This window comes from Anser cygnoides, chromosome 6 (genome assembly GCF_040182565.1).
Source record: "Anser cygnoides isolate HZ-2024a breed goose chromosome 6, Taihu_goose_T2T_genome, whole genome shotgun sequence".
Taxonomy (NCBI): domain Eukaryota; kingdom Metazoa; phylum Chordata; class Aves; order Anseriformes; family Anatidae; genus Anser; species Anser cygnoides.
Window position 1 is genome coordinate 39,488,773 of NC_089878.1, and position 12,959 is coordinate 39,501,731.

The window sequence follows — 12,959 nt, forward strand, 5'->3', positions numbered from 1 at the left end:
CAGGTTACACAGCGAAGAGTCCAACTTCAAGACACTTACATATGTACTTACCCCAGGTGTAATATACATTGATCTATGTATTTATATGACTTACAGACATACTCAAAATATCAATAAGGATAACTATCCATTAAACTGCATTTGCCATAAATCTTGTCTATTTCATCAGACCTTTGTCTGCTAGGGAGCACATCAAAAAAAAAAAAAACCATACTTTTTTCTTCTTTTTGCTTGAACTTATCATGGCTTTTTTTCAAGAACTTAAATTAGAAACTTGAGAGAAAAAATTAAAGCTAATAATTCACACTGTTAGATGAATTAGGCTGCATCTAAAACATGTTTTATGGGAAACCACTACCTTACATATCCGATTTCACCCTGGATTGAACAAAAGCTGTTATTTCTTTCAGGTAACATGATCCTATGTGAAATGAAATATAACACATGGACATAGCACAACTTCTATCAGACTACACTGTGGCTTAGAATACAGCGGCCTTCAATCAGTGAGCTGCTTACAAGACAGAAAAAAAAATGAGATTAACAAATAACTACGAGATAATGCAAATAGTGCATCTTGGAAGACATTTCTATCATTTGTATGTTAATGAACACCTGCCTTCAGAGCTGTATTTTAAATGGACATTTGCAGCAACCTAGATTAACAGAAGGAAAAGAAGCTAATTTTGTGGCTATCTTCATATAGCATCATAGACCAAGAAACTACAACTCAATTTTCTAAACCAGTTTAAAAACTCTAATACAACAAATTTCCTCGTTAAAAATAAAGAAATAAGCCAGTATATATAAGCTGAAGCCATTTTACAAGCTCTTAAAGACTGTGCTATGGGCTAGATCTTAGATTAATGTTTGTGATGCACACTGAAAACCTGTAAAGCATTTATGTAATTGCTAAGCATTATTATTTTTATTACTGTAACAGATGGAACCAATCCATCTTTGTAGATAATATCTCATAAATGATTCATTACTATTCCTTTAACCTAAAGTCTTTTGTATTTTGCAGATCCATGAGAAATAACTATTAGGAAGCTCTGTGCATAACAGTATGAAAACTACCTAATGTCTTCCAAGTTTAGTAGCCTTGCTAACATTTGGGCCTTACAATTTTTACACTGTCCCTATTCCTCCCAGAACCCGTTACTTCTGCAAGATTTTCCTCTTTATTTTCCATCACCGGTTTTCAGGTGATGTAAAATATCACTGCAAGCTACTGGTAATGCTAATAGCTTATATGGCTGCCATTAATTGCAAATATAGACTAGACAAATGCTTTATAAGAGATAGAAGTATCTCCCACAAATGCATGACACAGTTTTATAATGCAGCATCTTGGCTTCAATTGATAATGAAAAAGAGTTATGTGATCGTACTGTCCATCTTTCCTTTGTCCAATAACTTTTTGACCAATTTTAATCAAATTTGAAAGCCAGGTAGACATCTCACAGATATGAGTTTCTATCAGCTTAATAAAAACTGATGGCTGGAAGAGAAAAGAAATACACAAATTAGTTCTGTCACTGGTAAAAAGGCTTAAATGGGAGCTCATCACTCATCCCCTATGCCTGGCCTGCCTCTGGCCATTCAGACAATGTTAGTCCAGAATCAGACACAGCAAATGCCATCTACTGCCCACCTTACAGCTGACAGACAGACCACTGACAGTATCTTCAAAGAAAAGCTTGTCAAAAATGTATTAAAGGCGGACTGAAGCAAAGTAGTCATAATAATATCAGTGACTGACGAACACCCCGATGTTTAAAATGAAGAGAAAAAAAAAAAAAAGTATTCACGTACAAAAAAGAGCATTTCCTTGACTGTGAGAAAAAATAGCAGAGAGAGAATCTAAATCCACCACACCTAGCTTATTATTTTGATACTGACCTAGGGAACATCATTACCAAACAGTTTCCAGAGCCTAGGAGTTCAACTGCTGTGTTTGTAGGCTTACGAAGAGCCTGCGGGTCTCCACTGTTTCTATGGTATTATTTGGGTTATTCAGTCTGCTCTTTACACACACACCAATTAGCCACCTTCAGTAGACTTCAGCATAATGGTAAAAGCTAATGGAAAGTGAGGAGCCACTGTAAGGTATCTGAAATCTTTATGGGTCTTATCAATGAAAAAACAGACTGCTTTCTCCATACAGACCTTGGAGTTTGAATATAAACAAAAGGATCCACGTCATTCTGCTTACAGCATCCATGATTTTTTGGCTGAGTGGCTTTAGAGTCACTCTAATGTCACTTCCTTACCTAGTTGCATTAGCTTAGGATTTGGGGTGCTTAAGTAGGGAGGCCACATAAAGCTTGATTTTCAAAAAGCAGTCACCTCTCATACAACAGAAGTCATGCATATCAGAAGCAAGAACAAAACCTTACAAGACAACCCAAAAGGTGAGAGAACAGCCCATGCCATGCCAGAAAGAGCACAGCACCCTGTATTCATGTGTGCAGAGAGTGAGACCCCAACAGCTTTTACCTCTGCGACATCCGATGCTGGGCACCTGGTGCACCCCAGTGTAGCAGCTCAGGAAAGCAGCAGCCCCAAGAAGAGCGTTGCACCCAGGACTGACCAGAAACTGAATTGCTTCCCTTCCTCTTGGCTCAGCTCATCACTCTCTACATTACAGCATGAGAAGATTTCACGGGCAACCTGCTCCTCTACACTGTGTCTGGGCTAGCAGAATTCGTCCCTGCCCCATTGAAGCCATAGCAGAGGAGGTTGTGCTGGGGAGTAATATCAAACTTCTAGGCATTGAAGCCTCCTGTTCCAGACACTTCTTGCAAAGGTGTTTTATTCATCATCAATACTTATTTACTTCAGCTGGAAAATATGTTTGGAGGCTGCAATACTGGAACATCAGCCTTTTTGACCCTGGGTCCCTTCTAAACAGTTCATCGGAAGTTACCATTCCCCCCAAGAAACCACATAAAAACATTTCTTGGACAAATGAAGCTATCTTTGACTTGAAAAATCTCATGTGATCTCAACCATTCCAATCGCAACTAGTTTCAAACTCAGTTTTGACTCACAAAATACTAAGTTGCCTTGAAAGTTTCCCCTTAAAATCTAAATTCGACTAAAAATTTCATGCAAATGCATGTAAAAACACAGTTTGCAGTACCCAAAAAAGGAAAGTCAAATGTAGAATAACATGTTTTCTAAGCAGCTTCAAGTTCCACATCAAAAAGAAAGAGCGTGGAGCCAGATTCTGCTCTGGTGGAGAATGACAAGCGGAATGGGGAAGCACAACTCTCAGTCTTGCTGCCTGGGGTGATGACACCCTCCTAAAAATCCTTCACCGAGGGGAACCCTACAGGGTGCAAGCTTGAGGCACCACAGCACGAAGTGAAGACCTGAATCCTTCACCTCTGATTGAGCTTTTCAGTATTTCGCTAGAAGGACCAACATTTATAAACTACCCTTTTGAAAATTATTTATTTTCTTTTCCTCTCCTCACATAAAAGATACGTCCCACATAAAACCAGCCACAGGTTTGTTCTTTGTGCTAATACCTCAGCTAAATACTGATGAACAGCATTGTACTCCACTGTGAAGTGCATTCACTTAAATAAAAGGACAAAGGACATTGCTGTACGCAGGAGAACAAGAGTTGATTTAATTCAAGAAAATCCCTCTAATGCACAGCGTTTTGAAAAATCTCTTACAAGTGGTACCATATAACTTTTAACAGCGTAGGTTTGCAAGCTACTAAAATAAGTCACACTTATGGAAAGGATGTGCAAGCAAAACTCTTTTTTTCTTAGGCATTTTCGCGTGTACTCAGCTGTTCTTGCAAAGACACGAGTGGCTCTGTTACCGCTTTGCCCTCTCAGTATATACATTTTAATCGTGTTACCTACTTAATTCATTAGCTTTAACATGGTATTTTTAAATACAATTACCAGCTGTTCAACATAACAAGTTTTCATTTACAATTTTCTAATGACCATGAGGGTAGACAGAAAAGAAAAATCTCTGCTTTAAAATATACTATATTTTATACCAAGGGAGAGAGAACAGCAAGCATTTATCTGAAGTGACTGGTTAGGATGACAGTTTCACAGTGAAATATATTTTCATTTCAAGATCCCCACAGCTACTTTGAATTTAATTGCATGAAAGACCACCGAGATTTCTTTCTCAAACATATCAAAAGCATATCACCAAAGAAACAACTATTACATGGAGAAAATCAATCTTTACTTTCTAATATGTTGAAATGCTTTAGAAGAAACCAAAAAGTAAAAAATTACAGGAAGCATGACTTTCAAGTGCTTGCAGAAAGGGGTTATACGTTTTGATAGATCAAAAAGTTAACAAATTAAGCTATTAGCAGGGCACGAGGCTGCACATGAACAATGTGCTTCTAATCCAAGGAGAAAGGGACAAGTGGGCACAATAGGCACACAGGTCTCGAACCCTCTTTCAGTATCAGTGGGGAGCAGATATGAGACTTGAAAGCGTACAACCAAAAGTACAAAATACTGTCCTACCTTCTGGGAGCTGGGCACATGGAAATGGGGGTCACCGGGCGTAAAGAAATGTTGCAACTGCTAACAGCCATAAACAGTAATTCCATTTTGCAGGTAAATTGCAGAATGTTCTGAAATGAGAAAATACGCTCTATGTAAAAAAAAAAAGATACAAGATTATAAATGAATTTTGCAAACTTTAATATAGAATTTTTTCCCCTACTTGGTGATATTACAAGAAACTGAATATTTTATAACTAGCCAGAAAAGAATGGTTGAACAAATGGCAAAGCTTCAGTTACAGGTAGGTAAAATGGGTTTGTTTTATAGATAACCTACTCTGGAGAAAACGTGTTAAATTAGAAATGCTGAACTAGGGGGAAGTAAACAAAAGTTACTAAATTGTGCTACTCTAACACTTCCCATTCTGAGAGAACGCATGAATCATAGATAAGGCTGAATATTTGTCACAGCTGTGATTTCAGCATCAAAAAGAAATAATTTTAGCCCAGATTCTGGGGGAATTTCCAGAAAATTTGTCAGTTCAGCCAACCGGATACAAGACTTCTCTGAGATCTTCTGCAAGTTTAGCTTTCTTTGGGTTTGAACCCACAAAGCAAGAGGCACTCACTTTTGAAACCACGGCAATGACTAACGTGGTTGAGTGTCTTGGTGTCTTGTTGGATGAGGCCAAAGCAGGCAGCACGCTGGGATATCAAGCTGCACTTCGATGGGTTTTAAGTGCTTTTAAGCTGATGTGTGCACTGAATATTTTTAATCTGAAAAACGAAGAAGCGTCGGTAATAAGAAAACGCGAAAATGCTGAACCACAGTTTTGCACTTTTTGTAATAAAAAACGATGCCCTTATGTTTTCTGCTCTGATAAAGCAGAGTGTTTTTATTCTTGGCAATGACAAAACTCAAGTTCCACCCGCAGTCCTGACTCACTGCGAGCGTATGGTAGGGGAAGTGGCCTAGCTTCATAAGCCTGCATTAAAAGCTATAGCTGGCAGCAAAAATGCATAGTTTATATTCCAAAAACAAAGATTCTGGAGTAAACAAAGTATTTGCGAGTTCAGACTGAATTTTATAGCAGAGCAGAGGAGACCTGAAACTTGGAAAGTATTTAAAAGCTCAAACCAAAATATTTTATGTGAAACAAAATATTGCATTCAATTCTAACTTAATTGTGTCTACATTTTCAGTTTAGACACTGAACTGAAAAAATGCCGACAATTCTGACTTAAAAGAAAAAAACAGACCTGCATATCAGTGTTCTTACTAAACCTGCCAAAACACTGACGCATGCACAACTTTAACCCCCACGAGTTCAGTTAGATTTTCTGTACTTATTTAGGCAATTAGCCAATGAAGAAAATTGTATTTTTGCAGATTTGCCTTACCACCAAAAATTATAAAATGGCTTTAATAGACTCTAAAATTTTAGGAGTGCTATTTTCAATTACAGTTAAGTCAATCTAAAAGCTCGCTGCAACTGGAAGGTGTCGTCATGCTGGCTCCCCTCCTTTGCTCACCCTCTGCTTCTCCCCTCCCGGCGCTGGAGTTTGTCTCGCTTTGTGGTGAATCAGTTCAGAAAACGAGATAGCAGAGAACCAGCTCCACAAAAAGCACCAAGTACTCTTCTGCCAATTTAGTCCCTGAATCAGCTCACCACAGGGCAAATGACCCACTGAGCCTGCAGCAGGATCACACGGTCAGGGGAACGGGAGAAAAAAAGATGACTATATATATTATTATTTTTTATCAGCTAATTTTTGGATTGTCTTAGCTCTAATGTAAAACCTTACTGAGTTCTAGCAGCCCTCGGATTAAGAGTAATATATTATTTGTACCTTCTGGGCTGAGTTCACTCCTTTCAGATACAAATAATGTATTCTTAAAGCCACCGATAGAAGGAAAAAAAAATACTTGCACTATAAACATGTCTTTAAAAAAGTAAAAAATATATTTAAACAATTACAAGGATCTGCACGCAGTCACAGCATCTGAAAAATAGAGGCCGTGTATTTTTTGAACAGTTCACAGTTGTTCTTTCTCTGCCAGCCTCTTCCTACTGCTCCACTACTCACGGGGACCGGCGCGTGCGAAGCGCTGTGCGTTATTGAGCGAGGAACCCACGGCCTCGGCGCGGGTCCCACTGGTGTCCCACCTGGCAGCGTGGAGACGTCCCCAGCTGCCATCCTCAGGGCAAACTGCTCAGGGACGGGATGTGCTTTAAACACCCAACATCCCACAGGATGATTTGCAGGCGTATCACTGGGGATTGATCCGTCAGCTGCTTCACAGCTTCTGTTTAGCAAATATAATTTTTTCCTGTGGAAATCCTGCCTAACTGGTTGAGAGGGAATTTTCCATTCTTCTGTACCAGCCACAGCAAAACCCAAACCCAATGCGTGGCTGCAGTTAGCTAAAGATGACCCGAGACCCCCCTGGTGCCTCAACTCTTCTTTTTCACCTCCGGCCGCACTCCCTGATCGCAGAGGCGATTCCGGATCAGGCCCAAGAGCTCGGCTCCAACAAGCTCAGTGTGAGGGGGAGAGAAAAAAAACAGTGTTGGGGCACGGAGCCGAGCCGAGGCACTGCGGGGAGCGCGGGCGGGAGGACGGGGCCGGCCCTTTCGGCAGGCTCAGGCGGCAGCTTCGGCAGGAGCTGGCCCGAGGCAAGAACGCTCGCGGGAAATCTGCCGCCCGAAATAGGCGCCGCTCTTCTACACCTCCTACTGAACAGTGGGTACGAGCCGTGAATATAGACTCTGGAAACTGATTCAGAAGAGAGCTGAGGAATGTATCAAAAAGTCCATATGGTTTTGCCAAATCAAGTATGCAGAACTGGGTAAATTTAGCCATGCGCTTAAGAGCTAAAATTTGTCTTGTTTGACCCAACTGGAAGGAACATAGTCATGAGGCGCTCACACACACACCGATCCGACTAGTTCCTCATCTCGCTAGGGTCAGAAACGGCTGAGTAACACATCACTTCATGTGTGGAAACAAAAGGACACCTCTGTTATCAGAGAAGAGCGGTGGAACACAAAAGCACCGCCCAGCCAGGTCTAACTAACGCTGTTTTCTGTTCCGCATTTAGGTAGCGAGATTGCAAGTGACAAGCGGTTGGCACTTCGACAGCTGGGCCCACGTTTCCAAGTTTGCCTCCTGCAGCTCAGAAGACTGAGAGCTTTGTTTTAAACGAAGGCTGAAATTCTGTCAGGGTACTAAGACAGGACGTGGAGGCCATAACAAATATTAAACATTGTCCGTGCCCATGACCACGTTCCCCTCGGTGTGGGGCAGCTGAGCCCAGCACCACCCAAGATCACTGCGGGGCTCATGGCTGAATTCCTCTTCCGTCCCAAAGTCCACAACTCCAAGCCACTGGTTCTGGACATACTACATCTTGCCCACTGGCCGTTCAGGCTACACGTGGGCCCGGGCGGACATGCAGCGCACAATGCAACCTGCAGACAAAATTTCCCCTATACAAAATGTAACTGGGACATCTATTTCCTGCCATTGCTTGGCAGATCAAAGCAGCGCAGAGCAATCAGAGTAATCGAGCAGCACGCACCACAAAGTACCCCAAATCCACACAGCAGCACAAGTTGCGCCCGGAAAAGTAAGGGTTATGGCACTGATACTACAAGATAAACATGCAAAAGGTGATTATTTATGGAACTGAATACAAAACTAGGCTATACCCACGCTTTTTTAATAGGAAATATATGTAACAATAGATTGAAATGTAAAAGAAACAAATGGAAGTACTTTGGTGGTAGAACTCACAGATTTACCTAGATTTTTTTTTTTTTTTAAGCTTTAAAGCTCATTTTAACCCAGTCCCTTTAATATACACAAACATGTATGAGCCATGCAGCTGAAATGTTCAGGACCTCATTCCGTGAACATGGAAATCCCACAGGAACCTGCAGGTGAATCCTGGCAGTGATCGAGAAGTTAGTTGCACCTTCCAAGTCCTCCACAAGTTAAAAAACAGTAATGGTTTTCAAAAATATTAGCCTATGGTTATAAAACTTTCATCATCCTCTTTTCTCTCCTGAACCTTTAATTAAGTCTCCACAGTGCTCTGAAGCAGCAGCAGTCTAATGGGTTCAGAGGATTTTCTTACAAGCAAACTGTTCAAAGCGCACAGGCGCCCTGTGAGCTGTAGTCTTTGAACACAAGCTTCTTAAGCAATCCCTTTTATTTTTATTTGTTTTTGAAAATACCAGACTCTAGTGCTTTCCAACCAATAATGCTACTATCAGTACTAAAATAAATGCATATCTCTTTGGATTTTGTTCCTATTTTGTGATGAATACATATATAACATTGCAGGATTTCCCATAGGAAAAGCATTCACAGTCCCAGAAGAAAGCATGACAATGGTTTTCATAAGAAGATCTTGAACAAAGATTAACAGATGGGGAACCTGAGACTCAGGCAGATACAGTGCCTGAAGTCACCCAACAAGGCGTTACAACTTGGGTTTCAGCTGTGCTAGTGTTTTGCTCTTGTGACTTTGGGACAATCTGGAGCAAATCCACTGTGTTGGAACTTCAAGAAAGACTTTATTGCATCAGAGTGCAAGTTTTCTTTGCCGGGAGTGATACAGAACCTCAAAAAATACACCTTGGGAAGCTCAGTGGGAAGGACAGAGCGCAGCAGTTACAGCAGCCTGGGTGTACCTGTCCTGTCTAGGAGTGGCTGCAGCACTTTTCCTACCAACTTGGTGGGAAAATAAAGTGGTGATAAAAGAAGTGGACTGTAGGTCTTTGCTTCACTGGCTGATCCTATGGTGTGAAAACTACAACTCTGCTATGTATGATGTATTTTATTCACTGTTAGTAGAGTGATGCTTCAATTTTTCTGGTAGTTTTCTACAAATCTGCACTTATTCTGCCTGTTTTGCCATGCTTGCTTAGGATTCCCATGATACATGAATACAGCAGTGCAAGCAGAGCCTGCTGTGAATGCAAGACACATTTTCCCACAGAATTGTTTGAAATATAATTCAGGGCTTGGTTTGCTAAACATTTGTTTTCTCCACATTTTGATATTTGGAAAGAAAATAGATAGTTCATACTTAGTAAAACATTCATTGCAGAACAAAATAACCAACAGTCCCTTTAATCTGTTGTTAAGAAATGTGCAATACTGTATCTCTATAAATAAATTTCTGCTTGCTCTTTTATATTTGTATGAGCAGCAAGAAATTCTCTTGCCTCTCGATAACAAAGACTTTAGCACTATATCCCCAAGGTGTGAACCAACAATGAAAGCAGTTATTTTTATTACTTGCCTGTTTAAACAAAAGAACAAAAAGTCTAAGGTATTCAAATTTGCAGTATCAAAGTAAACTCTGCTACTTGACAGATATTTAATGAAGAATCACAACTCATGCACGGAAAGCGTGAAGACTATACTGCTGTAACCATTAGTTGTCGCACCTAATGCTTCTTGGTGGTCTGAGTTCTCAGTTTTATATTTCAAAGGCTATGAAGGGAGACAGTTGCTCATGTCTTCTTGCCCGAATAAGCTCTTGAGCAGCTCTGAAAGTAGCAACTAATGTTCAACCCACCTTGTCTTACTGGAGACTACCGATGCACATTTACAGTGGTATTTCGGATGGAAATAACCCAACATTTTCTAGTCTCGACATACACATCACTCATAGCTGCATGATCGTTTTCATATATCTTGGTGAGTTTTGTTCAGCTACAAGTGTACATAGCATATATCCTAAATTACAAGTCAGCTTGCAGCAATTGTTAATTTGCAGCAGTGTAACAGCCTGTGAAAATGAAAGCTTTGAAATAATTGCCCACTCTCCCTTGATGTAAAGCAATTCCCACTATTCAGGAGTTTTCAAAGTCCTAGTGACAGACTGGAGTGAAATACTTAAAAGTCGCTGTTTCAGCAAATGGAAACCTATTTTAAGTAGATGTTAGGGAATGATCATGGAAAACACAAAACCTTCAGTTTCGTGAGCTCAACAGAGTAATCTACCTAAGACCTACTTGAGCACCTCAGCTGAAGAATAAATATTGAATTAACAGATCTGGGAGCTGTCTTTCGAGTACTTTAGTTTTTGGAGGATGAGAAAGGTTTGACCCTGCTCGTGTTTAAGTTCTGCATCTGATTCAAACAAATTGGAGCAAAATTCTCAAAGTTTAGCAGATTTTTTCCAGCTTCTATCAAAACTTTTAACTTATCAGTGCGAAAACAAGGTAACATTCTTGAGAAGGCCGCAAGGGGTACGCATTGCACAGATACGTCACGGTGCAGAAGAGGGGTCTGAGAGTCAAGGCTGACCACGGTACTCATACACAGTGAATCCGTAAGTACCCTCTAACCACCACAGCAGAGCATTACGTGTGCCGGACAACTCAACTGGGTACTATAGAAATGTGACAGAAAATTCTCAGCCATTTTTACTGGAACTCCGGTACTCAGCAGTAGCAGCAGATGCTGTATGCACTCATTTTGAGAAGTGTTGAACACCCAGAGCATGAAGGGAAGTCAACAGCAGCTGTATGCACTCAGCACCTCTGAAAATAGCAGCTACACAGCCTTGAGGCCCTAGGTATTAGGATTTCATTTAGGCAGGGGAAAATTAAAACAGCTCCATTATGAAACTACTTTAAAAGCTGTTTAGATTTCTGATATTCAACTTCAAATATGTGTATTTTTCAATTCTTCCAGACTTCAAAGTAAACACTAGGTAGCCCATTCTGAAGTTTCAAGTTTTCACAATTTTGGTAATATAAACCATTAGTATGTTGCCTTGACATTTATGCATAAGACATGTTTTCTTTCATACAGTTGGTTTTAGTGGTCAGTCAATTCATAACATTACTAACCACCCAAGTGACTGAGAGATGATGTCTGGTTTGTAATAAACCACACATGTTAATCCCATATATAATTTTGCATTAACAATACATGTCAATTCATATTATTTATGTGAAATTTAAACACTAGGGGTGTAAAAAGTCATCAGACTTCAGATTTGGCCGTGGCCTTAAAAGTATTTTGCTATTTGGATTAATGACTTTCTAATATTTCAATCAAGCACAAGAGGTGATTGCATGTGGCCTGTCAAAGAGCCAAAGAGATTGGCTCCAAAAACTGGACAGCTAGGAGCCCTGCAGAAGGCGTATCCAAACTCCATTCTCTTAGAGGTAAAGAATGACATGCGCTAGGGGCACAGAAATGTTGATATTAAACCTCACACCAACGAGCAAGGGATGGCATTCAGCACGCCTCTCCTGCCTAAGCTTCCTTTTCAGAACTGCAGCACAGGACAGGTGCTAGGACACAAAAACTGTCAGGCAATGAATAATCGCAGACAGCCAGTGAACCAGATTCATAGGGAAAGACTGGGGTTTGACAGGTTTGGAAACATAGAGGAAACATGAGTTTCTTCTCTGTCATCTCTGTCATGACAAACTTCTACAACCACGTCCATTGTTTAGGATTTTGCAAAAAGTCTGGTTTTCTTTTCTGTTTCTTAGCTGAGGTTAAGATAAAAGAATTCCAGTCATTCAAAACAGCTACTCATGAAACAGGATCACAAGAGCTCCCTAGCAACGCTGAGCACCATTAGCTCACTAAAGTTCACACCCTCTGCACTGCACGGTCAGCCTGAGGAACAAGCCTTGCACTGATTTTCACTAGCCAGTTGATTAGCTTTCTAGAAACAATGTTTGCATAGGACAAAGGCTTTCTAAATCCCAAGCAATCTTGTAATGCATCACCTGATAGAAAGCATCACACATCATACATTTCAGAGCAATAATTTCAAATCTTGGAGTTTGTGGGAGACTGGGGAAAAAAAAAAAAAAAAAAAAAATCCTTTTCTTGCATTTTGGTTTAAATGATGACTATCTGAAGCTAACAAGAGGGCTAACACATTGGAACTGCATCTACCTGGTCATAAAACTTTTGGCAGATGAGGATATAAGAACATTCAATGTTCTTACAGAAAGTTACTTTGCAAACCAGTCGTTTCTGTGGAGCTCATGTGCAACTCTAGGCAACAAGGGGAAGGCAAACATCAAAATCTGTGATCAAAAGTGGAACAAATAGCTTCAGTGCAATGTACAGCAAGAGTAGCTCAGCCTCGCATCACTCAGCCCCATCTTTAGTAGGCCATCCTCTGACTCTGGAAGTGGCAACTCACAGAGAAAAAGCTATATCCATCAGTACAAGAATTTGTACAGTGCTTTAACTCGGCTTTCAGGAGCAGTGGACAACTTAAGCAGGAGTAGCAGTAGTTTCACAAACACAAAAGAAGCCCTACTGAAAAAAAAAGAAAAAAAAAAGAAAGAAAAAAAAAAGAAAAAAAAAAGGCCAAAGAATCAGGAAGTGGAGGAGTAAATGACAGTGGTACAGAGAAGAGATGTGTCTCCTTCCATTTAGACAAGCAGACATACTCTTACAA

General features: G+C 40.4%; 1 long non-coding RNA gene across 1 annotated transcript in view; it reads right to left on the reverse strand.

Annotated features, from left to right (window-relative positions):
• Positions 1-327: 327 nt before the first annotated feature.
• Positions 328-12,959, reverse strand: part of LOC136791127 (uncharacterized) — a 106,497-nt gene continuing 93,865 nt past the window's right edge. The window contains exon 3 of the long non-coding RNA XR_010832473.1: positions 328-4,630. This is a non-coding gene — a long non-coding RNA (uncharacterized lncRNA). The remainder of the gene's footprint in view (positions 4,631-12,959) is intronic.